The sequence below is a fragment of the Schistocerca americana genome, chromosome 1 (assembly GCF_021461395.2).
Source record: "Schistocerca americana isolate TAMUIC-IGC-003095 chromosome 1, iqSchAmer2.1, whole genome shotgun sequence".
NCBI classification, from domain to species: domain Eukaryota; kingdom Metazoa; phylum Arthropoda; class Insecta; order Orthoptera; family Acrididae; genus Schistocerca; species Schistocerca americana.
The window spans coordinates 623,900,469-623,920,010 of NC_060119.1; the positions used below are offsets into that span (position 1 = coordinate 623,900,469).

At 46.0% G+C, this 19,542-nt stretch overlaps 1 protein-coding gene and 1 pseudogene across 1 annotated transcript in view; both read right to left on the reverse strand.

Moving 5' to 3' along the window:
- LOC124625476 (GTP-binding protein drn-1-like) overlaps nucleotides 1-19,542 on the reverse strand; it is a 336,281-nt gene that overhangs the window by 200,746 nt on the left and 115,993 nt on the right. The window lies entirely within an intron of this gene.
- Nucleotides 9,198-9,315, reverse strand: LOC124553311 (annotated as a pseudogene).

The following is a 19,542-nucleotide window of genomic DNA, read 5'->3' on the forward strand; positions in this document are numbered from 1 at the left end:
GATTAAATGAAAAATGAGTTTACATCATTTGTGAAAAAACTTCACTTGACAGATAAACGCTAATAACAGATCTGAAATCAGTGCAACAAAGTACTTCAGGAGCACCGAAAATTATACAGACATCAAAACTCATGCTCCCATGTTGTTTGATACGCCAACTTGCATGTCCGCCATGGCTCCATTTGATTTTGTTTAAGTTCTCGAAAACAAAGAATACTTTGACGGACCGTCGTTTTACAACCATAGATGAGATTAAAAACGCAACGTTGGGCGAGATCAAATCTATCCCACAAGATCAGGTTCCAAACGTGTTTCGGGCATTGAAAAATCCACTGGCATAACTATACATCACCTGAAGGCGGCTATCTTGAAACAGGTCATGTTGACATATACAAATAATAAAATTATTTCCTGAAAGCAGAAATTCCTTTTTAATTTTATAATGTATCTGGATATGCGGTAAACGTGTCAGGAATCTTAGAAGGAACAACTCGCCATGATAAACGGTTTCTGTCCACCAGAAAAACGTTGGAGAAAGTTTTTCAACGAAGACGGCGAGAACATCGAGAAACATGTCCGTAAAAATGATATTCACTACTGAAGTCTCGGTAACCGTACTTGTCCACCCATTAGTATCACCGATATATTCGGGCACCGATGTCTGCACAGAAGAAATCATCACTGAGCTTCCGACAGCACATGTTAAGCGTGGGTACTGCTAAGAACTTTCCTAGCGGTCACTCACTGTCCGAAGATCTACAAACCGTTGTCCGTCAGTGGATGACCAGCTTCGGTCAGGTTCTCCTATATTTAGATTTGTATTCTATTGATGACACTGAAACCCATGGATTTCTGAACTAGCTCTTACATTCTTCAAACACTCAGCAAAGAAAAATATATTAATTTCCAAACTAGTCAGGCAGTAAATTAATTGCAAAAAAGTGTATCCGATGGAATCGTTTCAGCACATGCGTAAGTGTTCTGGAATTTTAGAATCCTGTACATCAAACGCAAATCTGTTTCCGTAATATGTCTCCTATTCACCTTGACACAGAACCTCTGTTGGTTATTATCATTACTCATACGAAAAGTTTCCTTACATATAAAATGATCACAATTAATAACAAAGCAAACTGAACGATCAGTGTGCTTGTACGACAAATATACGAAATAGAGTTAATAGTTGCGCTATGGAAATATATACGAATATGTAGTAGGGAATGTTAATGATGCCTGGCTAGCAATGTGCTTTGAAGTTTCCGGGACGGGTAGCCACGCCGGTCGTGGTCCAATTCCGCTCGGCGCATTAACGACGAGGGCTGCCGTGGTGGCGAGCCTGGATGTGGTTTGTAGGCAGTTTCCCACATCCCAGTAGATGAATACTGGTACACACGTCTCCCCGCAGATACAGGATACGTAAACACTTAGAAAACATGCATGCATGTCCGGTAAAACTTTGCATCGTAACATGGAATAACACAGGCACTGCAGTAGTGTATTTGGAAAACTTTCTCACACTTCCACATAGAATTTATTCTCTATGCAGACAGTTGGAGTACACTGATTCCGTCCTGGGGCTGGCGTGGGTGGAGGAGACTGACGATCTGAGGTGTTAGGTCCGCTTAAACCCATAATGAGCAGCAGCAGTGGCAGCGGGTACGCCCAGAATGAGGGAGCTCCCTTTACAGTTTACCCTACAGCCAATACAGGGCATGTGATTAAACGGACACTCATAACTGTGATCACTGCAGTGATTCCATAGAGCCTCTCATTCAATGAGGCCCTGCTATTTTACCACATCTAATGATAGCCTGTTCAATGATTTACGTGTGGAATAGCCTGTATTACCTTCCTCTGGTAAATGTTCGAAGAGCTTTCAGCCAGTAAAATCTGACAGCAGGCGAGAAACAACACAGGCCTTCCCCAAAACACCACAGAAATAGAAAACAAATATTAAATTTAAATGAAAATCTTTAATTTCAGGAATATTTAATACTTAAATGTGTAGAAGAATTCCCCAACAGTACAAAGTGAGACTTACAATAAAATGAGCGTTAGACTTAATGACTATCAGGATGCTGATCCACCTTTAGTGCATCGGCCAATCTATTGCCAGTAAAATGACGACTTTTCTTTGGAATACATCGTAATTTGGCTGTATTTTTCTTGTGGACAGCTTAGATTTCGGTTTTTACGTCATTAAGAGTGCTAAAAGTTTGTCTATTGAACCGTTGTTATATTAAAAAAAAGCTTTGCATCACCCCGGTTCCCAGAACTGAAGATAGAGGTTGACTGTGGATATTGTATCCCAGACACAGTCCCTTTGACTGTTCAGAGAGGTCACTAAACCCGCCCAAATATGTAAACAATCATGCATGAGGGAGGGGATCCGACAGCCGATCAGTTCCAGTCATTCCACCAGGAAGGAGGTACACAGTTCGTGTTGTCTGTAGTTCAACCATGCCTAGACAGTCAATACCGCGGTTCCATCGCGTCCGTATCGTTACTTTGTGCCAGGAAGGGATCTCAACAATTGAAGAGTCCAGGCGTTTCGGACTGAACCAAAGCGATGTGGTTCGGACATGGAGGAGATACAGAGAAACAGGAGCCGGCCGGAGTGGCCGAGTGGTTAAAGGCGCTACAGTCTGGAACCGCACGACCGCTACGGTCGCAGGTTCGAATCCTGCCTCGGGCATGGATGTGTGTGATGTCCTTAGGTTAGTTAGGTTTAAGTAGTTCTAAGTTCTAGGGGACTTATGACCACAGCAGTTGAGTCCCATAGTGCTCAGAGCCATTTGAACCATTTTGAAGAGAAACAGGAACTGTCGACATGCCTCGCTCAGGCTGACCAGGGGCTTCTACCGCTACCTACAGATAATGGCTCGGAGAAAGCTGATAGCAACGCCACCATGTTGAACAATGCTTTTCGTGCAGGCACAGGACGTTGTGTTACGACTCAAACTGCGCAATAGGTTGCACGATGCGCAACTTCACTCCCGACGTCCATGGCGAGGTCCATGTTTGCAACCACGATACCATGCTGCGCGGTAGAGATGGGCCCAGCAACATGCCGAATGGGCCGCTCACCATTGGAATCACGTTCTCTTCACCGATGAGTGTCGCCTATGCCTTCAACCAGACAATCGTCGGAGACGTGTTTGGAGGCAACCCGGTCAGGCTGAACGCCTTAGACGCACTGTCCTGCGAGTGCAGCAAGATGGAGGTTTCCTGCTGTTTTGGGGTGGCATTATGTGAGGCCGAAGTACGCCGCTGGTGGTCGATAGTGCAACCATATCGTCAGTATATTGGCGAGTCATCCGTCTTCATGGACGGCAGTTCGAGCCCCCATCGTGGACATCTCGTGAATGACTTCCATCAGGATAACGACATCGCTCGACTAGAATGGCCAGCATGTTCTCCAGACATGAACCTTATCGAGCATACCTGGGATAGATTGTAAAGTTTTTAACATTTTTATGCAGTGGCAGCAACTGATATTGTTTATATAAGATTGTAAAGGGCTGTTTATGGGCGACAGGAGCCACCAGCCAGTCTGAGGGATCTACGCCGAATCGCCGTTGAGGAGTGGGACAATCTGGAGCAACAGTGCCTTGATGAACAGTGCCTTGTGGATTAGTATTCCACGATGAATACAGGCATGCATCGATGTAAGAGAACGTGCTATAGGCATTAGGGGTACGGTGTTTACAGCAATCAGGACCACCACCTGCAATCAGAACCACCACCTCTGAAGGTCTCGCTGTATACTGATACAACATGCTATGTGTGGTTTTCATGAGCAATAAAAAGGGCAGAAATGATGTTTATGTTGATCTCTATTCAAATTTTCTGTACAGGTTCCGGATCTGTCGGAACCGAGGTGACGCAAACTTTATTTGATGTGTGTATTAACGCTTGCCAAATATGGAGCTCACCATGGTTCTTGCATTACTACGAAGTCAATCATGGACGATGATGGTTGCCAGGTGTATCAACTAAAGTATCAGAGAACTCGCCGAAACGAACTGCATCTCATAGCTTCATCACCTGTAAAATAGAGTAATGTTTCAACTCTTCAGCGGACGGAGGCTTGGTCCCTGAAGTAAACTCCAATGTTCCAAAGAAAGTGAGTGGTCCACCATAACACCTTGGCACAACCCACTATTCCAAGCACTGCTCGATCCAACAGCCAATTGCCCCCCGTCATCTAGCTTATGGCCCCCTGTGCAGACAGCAAAGGTGCGAGCCTTGCACGGTCTGAAACATCTCTCACGTTTCTGTAAAAACCCCGCCACAGAGGACGCCCGCGAAGCCATAAATAAGCAACGCAACGAAAGAGGTTTAATAAGAACCAGAAACGCTATCAGCGCACGTCCATGGATCAATCATTCACCCCCCCCCCCCCCTCCTCTAAAAAAAGTAGCAGCAAGTATCAATCTAAATGGTTCAAATGGCTCTGAGCACTATGGGACTTAACATCTATGGTCATCAGTCCCCTAGATCTTAGAACTACTTAAACCTAACTAACCTAAGGACATCACACAACACCCAGCCATCACGAGGTAGAGAAAATCCCTGACCCCGCCGGGAATCGAACCCGGGAACCCGGGCGTGGGAAGCGAGAACGCTACCGCACGAGCACGAGATGCGGGCCAAGTATCAATCTATTCAGCATCCTGGTTTCTAGAACTAATTTTAACTAACTTAAATGAACTCTAACATTTTCCTTGGTGGCTCGGTTCTGGACCAGGAAACTGACAGGGAGTACACCTTCACGACCTTGCATGTCCTCCGAATGGAGGGAGCATCTTTGCAGTAATTTTATGCTCGGCTTAATGTGTGCTTAAATTTTAATTTGAAAAACAAATTCACCCATCTCTGACGAGGCAGGGCACCTGCCCCTGTTGTAGCAGGTGGTCTTGCTCTGGTGTGCAAGGCGAATGTTATTCCTATCAGCTTCCCAGTTTTCCTTTCCTACCTTAGGATCAATATCCTCGGTGAGGAAGTCGTTTATTGACCACAAATTTGATATCGGCAAGTTAACTGGAAATGAAAACATCAGCTTGGCAAGTGTAGCGTTGTGAGTTTCACGCAGAGCAGTGGAAAATAGCAGTATTAAAACAACGTCATCTGAATTCCATGGACAAAAAAGGCCGGCTCATTATTGATTACTAAAACCTTAGGTGCACAAAACACCAACAAATATTTTAGCCACGTGCTGAACGGTTAGCCAACTAGTCATGGATTTATTAAGAAGCAACGAAGGGGGTGGGGGGGGGGGGGATTAGCCATGTAGCTATAACATTATAACGTTGAGTACAGGAGTGCAGAATGGCTTTGAGCGCTATGGGACTTAACTGCTGAGGTCATCAGTCCCCTAGAACTTAGAACTACTTAAACCTAACTAAATGCGACATCTACCAGAAATGTGTACCAGCTACCACTTCTAGTGCGAGGTAGGAGCTCCAAATAGTAAACAAACAGCTTATCCTTGGGGTTTCCTGAATGACTGGAATGTCAATCCCTCTTACAAATATTAGTATTACCCTCCGCCATTTTACATTCCTGGCACTGAATGACGTTACCCCGATGGTTAATGTGTGTATGAATGCTAAGGACCTGAGACAGCGAAGCCTCACCACTTAGCAATAGTTCATTATTCGCTTACTCAACAGACAGCAAAGTAACGTATGCAGTGCACCAAGTGTGTCAGGAGCGAGTTGACGCAGCTGTCCAACGTGCCACACAGCCATTGGCTCAACTCATCTACGTTGCCTTGGTTAATGTCCGCAGTTCATACTGCAAGTGACTCTTAATTAGGTACGATATTTCCAGGACAGGGTACTAATGCAGGGAACTAATGGGGCATATGGGCATATGCGAATTTACAGCCTTTGTGATCTGTCAACCTCTCCTGCCTCCTGCCAGTGAAGTACCCAGCCAGTAGACGAGCTATGACGAAGGGGGGGGGGGGGGGGGGGGATTAGCCATGTAGCTATAAGATTATAACTTTGGGTACAGGAGTACAGAATGGCTCTGAGCACTATGGGACTTAACTGTTGAGGTCATCAGTCCCCTAGAACTTAGAGCTACTTAAACCTAACTAACCTAAGGACATCATACACATCCATGCCCGAGGCAGGATTCGAACCTGGGACCGTCGCGGTCGTGCGGTTCCAGACTGTAGGACCTAGAACCGCTCTGTCACTCCGGCCGGCAGAGGAGTGCAGAGGAAATGCCTTATGCAGACTTCTGTGAGTTACGAGCTGTGGCTGGTAAAGCTCAGAGACATCAGTCTCATGACTTGTCTTACCTGCGACGGGCACCACGCCGGGTAGCCAAGCGTTCGGAAACGCCTTGCCAAAGTTCGCATCCCCCCCCCCCCCCTACGAACTTACCACAAATTTCCAAATTTTCCTGCGGCGGGCCAGTATCCCATTCAGGTACTCAATAAAAATTCACGTAGTACTCAGTCCAGCCTTGGAAATAGGGCGGACTAATGGGATACTACATGAGCAAGAAATAGGAGCAAAATAAAACCGTTTAATGAAGCTTGGAAAGCTGCCTCTTGAAACGTTTCGGGAATTGCTCTTAAGGATGTCAAAGTAATTTAACGTTTGAAACAAATGAAAATAGATTTTGGAACAGTTACAGAATAAAAGAACAAAAAAATCTGGAACTATGTAAATACATCACTATATTATAATCTACAGCAAGTAAAGGTGTTGCCACCTACATTCATAGGAATTTATAATACTGCATTATGAATACGTAAATAAACGTATTGTAGACGCAGAAATGAAACTTTCAAGAGGTATCCTAAGAATAATATTAGTAATTTATGCCCCAGAAGAGACAAAAATTGACGAGTCCAAGGCATTTTGCAAACAGATACAAGTCACATTTAACAGATAAAATAAAAATTTGTATTCCAGTAAAATATCTTCCACGCCATTGGGCTGTCTGGTACATCAATTGTAGGCAGAACATTTGAATTAAAAAGTCTTGGTTGCAATTTATTCTTTTATTAACAACATGTTTTACTTCCCTCACTAACAAAATGAGCAAAAATTAGGGTTGTCGTTTTTACAATAGTCTAAGAACCGAACAACGTCTTGGTGTGAGACTGAAGCACGCGCAGTCAGATGAACATGCCGAGACCTTTCCTCTTTACAGTATTTATTACTGTTTCTAAGATGTTCTAAAAGGAAAATATCTCTGTGGCTTCAACTGATAACGTGTGGTCAGTTTAAAACAAATGTTTGGATTTTGATCAATGTACAAGAATTGAACAAAGACTTTACCAACAGTTCCTTTAGTAAAGAGCAACAGCTGGTACTTTAGGCGTTACAGAAGCCTGTGAAGCAGACAAATTGCACCTGTCTGTGAGTGCTCACTAGTTCTTATATTTTTACCTTGTACGTTTTTAATTTTAGCTTTGTATTCTATTTTTGTTGTATCTTTTTGAAACAGGATGATGGCTCCTTAGGGACTAAATCAGCAAAGTGTGTTAAATGCCTTCAGTGTGAAGAAGATAATTATGAATAAATGATTATCGGAAATGATGATTATGGTCACTTACCGGTACGAAACTTGCGTGCCTGCGCCGCGAATCCCCGAAACCAGAACGGACAACACGGCGTCAGTAGTGAAGGAGTGAAATGCAGTGAGACGAAAGGAAAGCAGGGCAGAGGTGTCGGCCGTGGGCGGCACGTATGACGCCGGGCTCCGGCCGGCAGGTGCTATCGATCTAGGCCGCGCCACGCCGCGTATCGTGTGCGCGTCCTCGGTCGCCGTTTCCTGTGTCCGCTGATACCGGTACGCCCCATTACGCAACGTTTCCTGGTCACCACTGCACGAGGTAAACAGGCTGCAGGGGGCAATGTTCGATGCGGCAGGTCGTCTGAGGGTGCACTCACCACCTACAAATGCGCATGAACTGGCTCACTTTCCTCAACAGATTTCCGTGTACCACGTGTGCATAAGGTCCCACTTTTTTTTTGTCATCAGTCTTCTGACTGGTTTCACGCCGCCGGCCTCGAATTCCTCTCATGTGCCAAAATATTCATCTCAAAGTAGCACTTACAAACTACGTCCTCTGTTATCTGCTGGATGTATCCCAGTTGTCTTCCTATGTAGTTTTGACTCTCTACGTCTCTTTCTAATACCGTAGAAGCTATTCTCCATAACTTAACAGATGTCCTATAATCCTGCCCCTTCTTCTTGTCAGTGTCTTTCAAATATTCCTTTCCTCGCCGATTCTGCGGGGAACCTCCTCATTCCTTACCTTATCTACCCATCTAATTTTCAAAATTATTCTGTGGGACAACATCTCAAGTACTTCGATCCTCTTTTGTTCTGGTTTACTCACAGTCGCTGTTTCACCCCCATACAATTCTGCTTTCCGAACGTACGTTCTTATAAATTTCTTCCTAAAATGTTTTATACTGGCAGAGATCACTTGGGTAGGATTTCCATTTCCTCCAGAGTTAGCCTACATTTTATATCCTGTTTGCTCCGCCGGTCATGGGTTATTTTATTGCCTAGGTAAAAGAATTCCTTAACTTGACATACTTCACGACAATCAGTCCTGATGTTAATTTTCTCGCTGATCTCATTTCTGGTACTTCTCTTTACTTTCGTCTTTCTTCGATTTGCTGTAATTCCATATTTTGTACTCGTTAGACTGTTAATTCTATTCAACAGGTCCTGTAATTCTTCTTCACTTTTACTGAGGATAGCAAGGTCATTTGCGAATCTCATCATTTATATACTTTCAACTTGAATTTTAACCCCACTCTTGAACCTTCTATTTCCCTCACAGCTTCTTCGACATATAGACTGAACAGTCTACATCCCTGTCTTACACCCTTTTTAATCAGTGCACTTCGTTCCTGGTTTTCCACTGTCATTTCAAAAATTTGTAACTAGATCAGTATTAAAGACATAGAATCGTAGTTTCTAGTAAACGGTTTAAACTAAACTAAACTCCTCCCTCACAGGCCATGAAGGTGCAAAGCTACTGACTGGCCGCCATGTCATCCTCAGCCCACAGGCGTCACAGTATGCAGATACGGAGGGAGATGTGGTCAGCACACCGCTCTCCCGGCCGAAATGTCAGTTTCCGAGACCGGAACCGCTATTTCTGAATCAAGTAGCTCCTCAGTTTGCCTCACAAGGGATGAGTGCACCCCGCTTGCCAACAGCGCTCGGCATACCGGATGGTCACCCATCCAAGTGCTAGCCCTGCCCGACAGCGCTTAACTTCGGTGATCTGTCGAGAACCGGTGTTATCACTGCGGCGAAACCGTTGGCAGTATAGAGTTTAGCAGCTGTCAAAATTTTTTTCTGTTGCGCCTGAATTTCTAGGAGCACTCAAGTCATCGCTCGTAGAGATCAAGGCGGTATTAGAGCTCTGTATTCACAAGACGTTCAAGGCGTCTTGCATAATTATAAGTCACACCTTAAACTCGAGTACTGCCCAAGAACACATCAGACTAGTAGCATCAACAATTCTGATTGCTTCACTGGATCGTGGAGCAGGGGCAACGACTTCATTGAATAGTCTTGTGTACATGCGATCCCTGACGTAACTCTTTAAAAAGGAATCTAATGGCCATCGCGGTTGTTCATGGAATTTGACTATCATGATCCGTCCATTTCACAGAAAACTGGTTTTTCAGCACACCCGGCACGTTCAATCTCTATTGTGCAGATGCACTACAATGTTGAAAGATGGTGGACAGGTGAATCTCTCCAGTCTGTGGAGGAAGAACTGTTGAAACATGTCCAGGTAAACATTTCTTATTATGATTTTCTCTGAGTACAAAAACCGGGCCTCACCAAACATTAAGCTTCGGCCTGTCACGGAAGATTCCACGCGTGGGTTTCCAGAGGTCCGGATCCTAATGCTGTAGCGATTCACATGTCCTGGACAGTGGAATGTTCTTTTCTCTGAAAAGAGGCATTTTATCGTATAGTATTTGCCAGCCTCTATGGAGGCCAGTATGGAACACACGGAAGGCATACCGCAGAGAACAACCGTGTGGCTACAATGTTTAGGCCATGTCCACATTGAATTCGCGTGATGCACGACGAATTGACTTCTGGGGGCGCTGCTTAAACGCAGCTCACAGTCTGCAACATGTGCTTGAGACATGATGGTCTTTGTAACTGCCTGTCGAAAGTTTCTGAACCGCCTCATAATGTATGTCTTTTTATGGTGGTACCCTCCCATAGTGGCATAGATAATTTTGAAGTACCTTCACCATAGTCATGGATTCTGCATGCCAGATGGCACACTGCGACTTCTTCTGGTCTATCGCCATTATGTTGCACTTCACTTCAAGTCTACAACGAAGGAAAAAACTGTTGGAGCTATTAAACGCTATCCGAGAAACTTTGATTATCTTTCTCCAATAAAAATTAACGTGGCCGTCGTCTATGTTCAGCGTGCAATCACCACTCACAGACAGCAGGTGGCAGTCGAGGGTATATAAGGCTCGTCCGGGGGCTATGGAAAACAGTTAAGCTGTTCCTTTAATGCTCAAACGGAGCGATTTATCGGTAATCAAAAACGGCATGACCATTGGCTTTGTAGCCAAGGGTGGAAGCATTTCCGAAACGGCTAAATCTGTGAAGTGTTCGCGTGACGTTGTGTTTAAGGTATACCGTGCATGTCAAAATGGAGCTGCCCACAACCTGCGCAATGGAGACTGTGGTGCCTTAAATGACAAGGATGAACAACGACTGCGGAGATGTACATGGACGAACAGACGTGTAGCTGTTGACCGAATGTCTGCCCATATCATCAAAAAGTCTACGTAACAAGCGTTCAGCGAACGTTGCAGCCTATGAGCCTTCGCAGCAGGCACCTGGTTCATGCATCCATGCTGATTACTGTTCGTCAGCAACGAAGGCTGGAATCTGCACGCCAACAGCCACTTTGCAGCAAGTATCGGAAGGTTCGAGGCCGGAGAAGGGAACGTTATGGTCTACGTTGCACTTCCTGACCTCGTCATTCTGGGAGGCACTAAGGATGAACACAAGCATGCACGTATTCGTGGGGTCCTATACATGCTGTTTGCTTTTACTCGGCAGGCTGGCAACTACCAGCAGGACAATGCAACATGCCACTCAGCCTGCAGTGTAGGGGATGGTTAGAAGAGCACAGGGGTGAGTATATCGTACTACCCAGGCCCCCAGACTCCCGGGAGTTACACCGAATCAAGAACCTGTGAGACTACCTCGATCGGGCTGGAATCTCAGCCGAGAAACCTATCACTGCTGACCACAGCAATGAAGTTGACATGGCTCCATAACCCTGTCGGTCTTCCTGGAACATCACTGACTCTCTTTCTGGACGTCTCGCACAATGGGTGGCTCTGAAGAATTTGGTTCCACATGTTACTAACGGTGGTCACATTAGTGAGACTGGACAGTGTAGTTTCGAAGATATGACTTTTCGAAAAGATAGAGGGAGTTTATGGTCACCCTGTTTTGTAATCGAAAAATGTATGGTTTTCAAACACTTCCTTCTATTGGTTTGTAAGTGAGACGCTTCATTCGCAGCGTGGTAGACTGCAGTCTGCCAGCCCAAAAGCCTAATCTATGAGTGGTGTTTACGTCTGAGCTTAAGAAAACGTTACACTTCGTAAATCGCCATTCCGGAAATGGCTTATTCTTCCTATGAAAGAGGAAGAATTCAGTGGGAGCCATGTCAGCAGGGAGTAGCATGTGTGACTATTTCTTGGCGCTGTCGCTGAACAGGAACACCTTCTTGGACAGTTTGTCGCGACACTTTGTCTCGACAGCTTCTACAGGAGATTTGTGTAGAGGATCCCTGCGATGATTTGCCGCTTTCGAGCATGATCTGTTAGCACCATGCCAGAGCAGTCCCAAAACCACGGAACATCTTATTGCATCATGAAGGTAGATCTTTGTCAAATTTGTGCGCGATGAATCCTTGGAACCTGTGACGTGTGGTCCTTGTGACACATCCAGTACTCGTCAGGGACGACTACGTAGATAAAGAAGGCAACTAGAATGACCTGTCCGAAATGCAACATTTTCACTGATGCATCCGTTGGACGGATATTCTGGATGGTTTTCAGTAGCCACGGTCCGCGGGAGATATGGGAAACTCATTTTCACTTTTTCCACTTTAGCTTTGATTGCGATACACAATCTTCAAGCTCCAGCATCTCCACTTCCTTCGGAATCCCAGTTTATTCACAGAGAGCTGGCCTGCCACTTCATTCGTCTTTCAGACAAGTCTGACCACATTGGAAGTGGCTGTGCCGCCAAACCGCTGTTTTATATTATGTCGTGTTTTTGCCGTATATTTCCACCAACTTAGCGCCTATTGTTGCAGGATTGTTAGCCTCCAATTGCTGAAAAACATTTACCACGCTATACTACCCCTTATCTATGGGATGCGTCATTTTGTTTTGGCTCTTCTGCGGCGCGCTCCTGTACTGTGATGCGGGGATGTAATTGTGTACCTAGAAAGCAAGCGTCAAGGACACACATATACAGTGTAGGGAAGCAGCCTACTCACGCTGTAGTAAATTGACATCAGTTTCCATTGTGTGCTAGCCAGTCTGCTGTAACTAGCTCTGACGTCATAAATGTTGCGCAATACCTTAAAAATCAAGCAAATGACCTAAAACTTTTCTAGCATGTCAGGAATAATACTAAATTAATGTGTGTTAAATATCAGTTCGATAACTTCAGCCATTTTCGAAATTTGGACGTTTTTCTAAAAAAAATCATTGGCGCAACAGAAAAGAGCTAGAGACTTCAAAATTTATATTTAGATTCATCTTTCATAATGATTTAATAAAAACAGTACTTTGGATTTCACAAATTAAGATTTTAGTGGAAATTCATGATTTTCTGGTTTTCATCTCAAAACTGAAGGAAGCAAGATAGATTAAGTAGGCTAATAAATGAGGCTAGGATGTTTAGATTTAAATAGGTTGGAGGTCCGCTATGACTATGAAGATGTGAAAAGTTTCTTTTGACTACCTATAAAATTATAGCGATAGCGGATCTCAAAAGGGCCAGTTCAGAGCTCATCTACTGCGTGCAGTGTAATTTAATTAATTCTCTCGCCCAAAATATTTAACTTAGCCACGTCAAAATTTTATTATCAATACTTACCTGCGTGCTGAATGCACGTTTAAATTAAGAGCTTCATCGGCCATCAGCAAAAGAAGCTATAAATTATTATGTATCTTGAAGTGGTGCGTTACTAGCCCAGCGGCTAGTCGGGAGAGCCGATTTGATCAGGCGTTCCCTTAGCCGTCCGCTTTTTTTTTTTTTTTTTTTTTTCTTTATTGTGATTTTAACACCTTATACAAAGGCAGGCTGGCAGCAGCACAATACGCCGCTCTTCAGCCTTGAGTGTTACAACAAGGAGTACATAAAGGTGGCACAGAGTAGACAGTAAAAACGGTGGGCAAAAAAAATGTAGACACTAAAAATCGAAAAAAACATGGAGCCGTTCACGCTGGACGAGAAACATCACTAGCACTGGGCGACACGATGCACAGAACATGGATGATGGCGACGGCACGTGAACGGTGGGGGCGTGACGGCGAACAACACTACACACAAACGAAGGCACACACACGAAACACTGACGGCGATGATCTCCGGCGCGCGAATGCTCACTGAGCTTGTACGAGTCCGCGGACCTGCCAAGAGAGGAGGTGGAGGAGGAGGAATGGGAAGGGGAATGGGAGAGGGGGGAGCAGAGATGCCATGGGCAAAGGAGAGAGGGGGAGGGAGGAAGGGGGAGGGGAAGCCCGGTGGAGAGGGGAGGAGGGAGGGGGGAAAGGAAAGAGGAGGGAACGGAAGGGAGGGAGGGAGTGTGCCTAAAGGAGAGGACACAGGAGGTGGGGGGGAGGATCAAAGTTGATAAGAGGGGTAGATGGAAGGGACGAGGACATCATCAGGGAGGGGGAGCTGGCGGAAGCCACCTTGGGAGTGGGTAAGGAGGGTGGAGAGATGGAGACCGGGTGGGACGTGGGAATACAGGCGCGGCAGCGGGCGGGGGTGGCAGAGGATCGGGGACACGAGCGGGTGAGGAGGATCAAGTTTACGGGAGGTGTACAGGATCCGTATCCTTTCAAGGATAAGGAGGACGTGGGGGAAGGGGATGAGATCATACAGGATCCGCGTGGGGGAGGGGAGACGGACGCGATAGGCTAGGCGGAGAGCATGGCGTTCAAGGATTTGGAGGGATTTATAGAAGGTAGGGGGGGCGGAGATCCAGGCTGGATGGGCGTAACAAAGGATAGGGCGGATGAGGGATTTATAGGTGTGGAGGATTGTGGAGGGGTCCAGACCCCACATGCGGCCGGAAAGGAGCTTGAGGAGACGGAGTTGGGAACGTGCCTTGGCTTGGATCATCTGGAGATGGGGAGTCCAGGAGAGGCGACGGTCGAGGGTGACGCCAAGGTACTTAAGGGTGGGAGTGAGGGCGATAGGACGGCCATAGACGGTGAGATAGAAATCAAGGAGGCGGAAGGAAGGGGTGGTTTTGCCTACAATGATCGCCTGGGTTTTGGAGGGATTGACCTTGAGCAACCACTGGTTGCACCAAGCAGTGAACCGGTCAAGATGGGATTGGAGAAGGCGTTGGGAGCGTTGCAGGGTGGGGGCAAGGGCGAGGAACGCGGTGTCATCGGCAAACTGGAGGAGATGGACGGGGGGCGTCGGCGGCGGCATGTCCGCCGTGTACAAAAGGTACAGAAGGGGGGAGAGGACGGAGCCTTGGGGCACACCGGCGGAGGGGAAAAAGGTGTAGGAATCGGTGTTATGGATGGTGACACAGGAAGGACGGCGGGAGAGAAAGGAACCGATCAGACGGACGTAGTTAATGGGAAGGGCAAAGGTTTGGAGCTTGAAGAGGAGACCGGAATGCCAGACGCGGTCATAAGCGCGTTCGAGGTCAAGGGAGAGGAAGATTGCGGAGCGACGGGAATTAAGCTGTTCGGAAAGGAGATGAGTGAGGTGAAGGAGAAGATCGTCGGAAGAGAAGGATGGCCGAAAGCCACACTGGGTGACGGGAAGGAGGCGGTGCTGGCGGAGATGCTGGTGGATGAGCCGTCCGCACCGCGGCTATATACACTCCTGGAAATGGAAAAAAGAACACATTGACACCGGTGTGTCAGACCCACCATACTTGCTCCGGACACTGCGAGAGGGCTGTACAAGCAATGATCACACGCACGGCACAGCGGACACACCAGGAACCGCGGTGTTGGCCGTCGAATGGCGCTAGCTGCGCAGCATTTGTGCACCGCCGCCGTCAGTGTCAGCCAGTTTGCCGTGGCATACGGAGCTCCATCGCAGTCTTTAACACTGGTAGCATGCCGCGACAGCGTGGACGTGAACCGTATGTGCAGTTGACGGACTTTGAGCGAGGGCGTATAGTGGACATGCGGGAGGCCGGGCGGACGTACCGCCGAATTGCTCAACACGTGGGGCGTGAGGTCTCCACAGTACATCGATGTTGTCGCCAGTGGTCGGCGGAAGGTGCACGTGCCCGTCGACCTGGGACCGGACCGCAGCGACGCACGGATGCACGCCAAGACTGTAGGATCCTACGCAGTGCCGTAGGGGACCGCATCGCCACTTCCCAGCAAATTAGGGACACTGTTGCTCCTGGGGTATCGGCGAGGACCATTCGCAACCGTCTCCATGAAGCTGGGCTACAGTCCCGCACACCGTTAGGCCGTCTTCCGCTCGCGCCCCAACATCGTGCAGCCCGCCTCCAGTGGTGTCGCGACAGGCGTGAATGGAGGGACGAATGGTGACGTGTCGTCTTCAGCGATGAGAGTCGCTTCTGCCTTGGTGCCAATGATGGTCGTATGCGTGTTTGGCGCCGTGCAGGTGAGCGCCACAATCAGGACTGCATACGACCGAGGCACACAGGGCCAACACCCGGCATCATGGTGTGGGGAGCGATCTCCTACACTGGCCGTACACCACTGGTGATCGTCGAGGGGACACTGAATAGTGCACGGTACATCCAAACCGTCATCGAACCCATCGTTCTACCATTCCTAGACCGGCAAGGGAACTTGCTGTTCCAACAGGACAATGCACGTCCGCATGTATCCCGTGCCACCCAACGTGCTCTAGAAGGTGTAAGTCAATTACCCTGGCCAGCAAGATCTCCGGATCCGTCCCCAATTGAGCATGTTTGGGACTGGATGAAGCGTCGTCTCACGCGGTCTGCACGTCCAGCACGAACGCTGGTCCAACTGAGGCGCCAGGTGGAAATGGCATGGCAAGCCGTTCCACAGGACTACATCCAGCATCTCTACGATCGTCTCCATGGGAGAATAGCAGCCTGCATTGCTGCGAAAGGTGGATATACACTGTACTAGTGCCGACATTGTACATGCTCTGTTGCCTGTGTCTATGTGCCTGTGGTTCTGTCAGTGTGATCATGTGATGTATCTGACCCCAGGAACGTGTCAATAAAGTTTCCCCTTCCTGGGACAATGAATTCATGGTGTTCTTATTTCAATTTCCAGGAGTGTATATAAGAACGCTGCGCGAGGAAGCAAGGCCCCAGTTCTCTCCAGACGCTGAATGACACTCCATCTGTGTCGGGAGTCGCGTCGCATCGGTATCACTGCTACAAACAGCCTCGGGTACCATATTAAGTTACTAGAGATACGCGGAACCATGAAAACACTTCAAGTGAAGTGTTAATACTGGGATGATTTTCATTAACTAGCTTCAGTTTGCGTATTGTCGTATATTCACGTGCCGTCGCGGGACAGACATTCTACCAAATATTTAGCGTGGCGTTTGATGAAATATTTTCATCAAATTATGGCGAGCATTCTTTTTAACATTTAATTCGGACATTTATAGTTGCATCAGCGCATTAGACTCTGAACTGCTCTGTTAGTTAGGTTGTAGGGATACTTGTGTGTTTTATCAGTGAATTTCAGAATATACTCAACTATTTTGGAAAACCGTTTTTGATTAGAAATCCCGGACAATCTCCTAATTCCTCAGAGCTATAAGCTACAGCTATAATGGTATTCTCAGATGAAGTGGGCACTAGGATCTCTAATTACTGGCTCCACGTTTTGTTAAATCACTTTCTGGGTGCTAAAAAGAAAATAGAGAGCCAGTGTTGAGAACGGCGAAAGACAGCATTAACAACATTCTAAAAGCCAGAAACTGATTCAACATGCAAGCATTTATACAGCAATAGATTATTTTTTACAACTTAGTCGCCGTCCCACATATGGTGCATCGGCCGGGAAATCAACTAAGTGAAAGTGATTTTTGACTATTCGGATTCGCGAGTGAAATGCGACACGCAACTGAGTATAGAACAGTGAATGTGTTACGTGTGAATGTGGACGACGCAATTGGATTAACAACACATCTGGATTGACGGAGCTGGCACTGAATCTAGCGGTGCTGCCGGCATCGCGAGAAGCTAGCCTCGCCGCACCGCAGTCGTCCGCTGGAGCAGCCGGCGCAGCGCCTGCAATTGCGGGCCATGCAAACACACAACAGCCGTCGGAGAGCCGTCTGCAATTCAACGTGCCACGTAGCATCAGGAATCCTGGTACGCCGAGCCGGCAACGCCATACGTCGTGCAGAAGGAACTAAGTTAAGTGAAAAGCTGTTAAAAATTTTACTAACCTGCACTAAAAGCCTCGGCGATGGAACCGCCAAAAGAAACTGAGGTTAAACTTATATCAGAACCTATGTCTCTTGAGGGAACTGTAAATCCAGACAACGGTTCAAGTGTAAATATGCATGAAAGTAGTAATGTTAAAGTGAAATATGAAGTATTGTCTCCTGACAGTAGTGTGCGAAGGGGCAATGATTCAATAATAGAGACCCCTGTAGTAAAGCAGAAAGTAGAAATTGTAAATTTATTGGATGATAGTTTCTCTGATGAATTAAAAATGAAACAGTCATCAGAGATGGTCGAGTTTAAGAAGGAGCAGTTAGATATGACTAATCTATCAGAAGTTTCATTTAGTTTTGATGATTCTGGTGTTGGAGCTAGTTTTTCGTCATCTGAGTGTGATAAAAAGCCAGCTAGTGAGCAACCCAAAGATGCTGGGGCTGTTGATCTAAATGTTGTATTACAAGCAATAGCTGCCAGTCAAACAAATTTTAATATGCGGTTTGAGGCAATGGACAATAAATTAGAATCCAATAATGCTGAATTAAAGTCTGGAATAACTGAGGTCAAAAGCAGTAATGCTGAATTAAAATCTGATATAATTGAGGTAAATAACAGGATTGTGGCCAGTCAAACTAATTTTAATAAACGATTGGAGGTAATGGACGATACCTTCAAGGCTGGTTGCAATAAGTTGAAAGAGGATCTAGACAGTTTGAATTGTAAAATTGATTACAATCATGAGGATATTAAGAAAAAGGTTCCTCAACAGTTTTCTGAAATGTATAAAAAAGTTAAATCCGAAGTTGCTGAGGTTCGCAAGGACTTCCAAATGGAAGATGCGAAGCTGGAGCACAAGTTAACAGAAAAGATCGAGGCGGTATCTGAACTGTGCTCAGATAGATTTAAAGATGTTAATATTAAAGTAAACATATGTCAAGCAGACGTAGATGCAATCAAAACTGATACTACTCATATTGTGCAAAGAGTAGATAATGTTGAAATGAAAGTAGAAAATATCAGTACTAACATTGCTAACATTGAAAGTAAAGTAGCTTCAGTAACGTAATGGTAGTATGCAACAAGTTGTAGCTGCAAACGCCGCTTTTATCGGGTGTCGGCAGTTCTTGCGGTTCGATCCAGATAAAAATATCCACCCGCTAGATTTCTGGAACGATTTTGAAGATGTGATTCCACCAACTTGGTCTGAGCGAGAGAAAATCTCATTTGTTAGAAGCCATTTAGCAGGTGACGCCATGCGTTGGTCAGCTGATGTTATGTTGAAGTGTAAAACATTAGCGGAGTTTAAAACAGCTTTCATTAATGAATATTGGTCTAGTAATAAGCAAAATGAAGTGTTGAGAGAATTTTGGAGTGGAAAACGCTTCAATGCAGGCAAGGAATCACTTAAAGAGTTTGCTAGGTCATGGATTTCACGTTTATCACATTTGGACGAAAAGCTAAAACCTGAAATGATAATACTGGGTCTTGAAGCAAAACTGCCATGGTATTGGCAAACTAGAATTATATCAGCCCCTAGAGACAATCTGGATCGTTTCATTGAGTATTTGGAACGTGTAGAACGTGTTGCTGCCAATGAGGAGCAAGCACGTAATAACCGAAATGCCAATAACAATAATAGTAATTTTAGGAACGAGCAAAATGGCAATGTAAACATCAGAACAGTAGGTGTTCGCCATCCTAAGAGAGGTAGGAATAGGGGAAATAATTATCAGAACCAACAATGGCGTCCAAGGGATAATAATTTTGTTCCAAACAGAAATATGCATGTAAACAACAGTACGGAAAGTAATGCTGTGCCAGTCAACTATAATGAAAATAAAGGAAACAGTAGTAGGCCG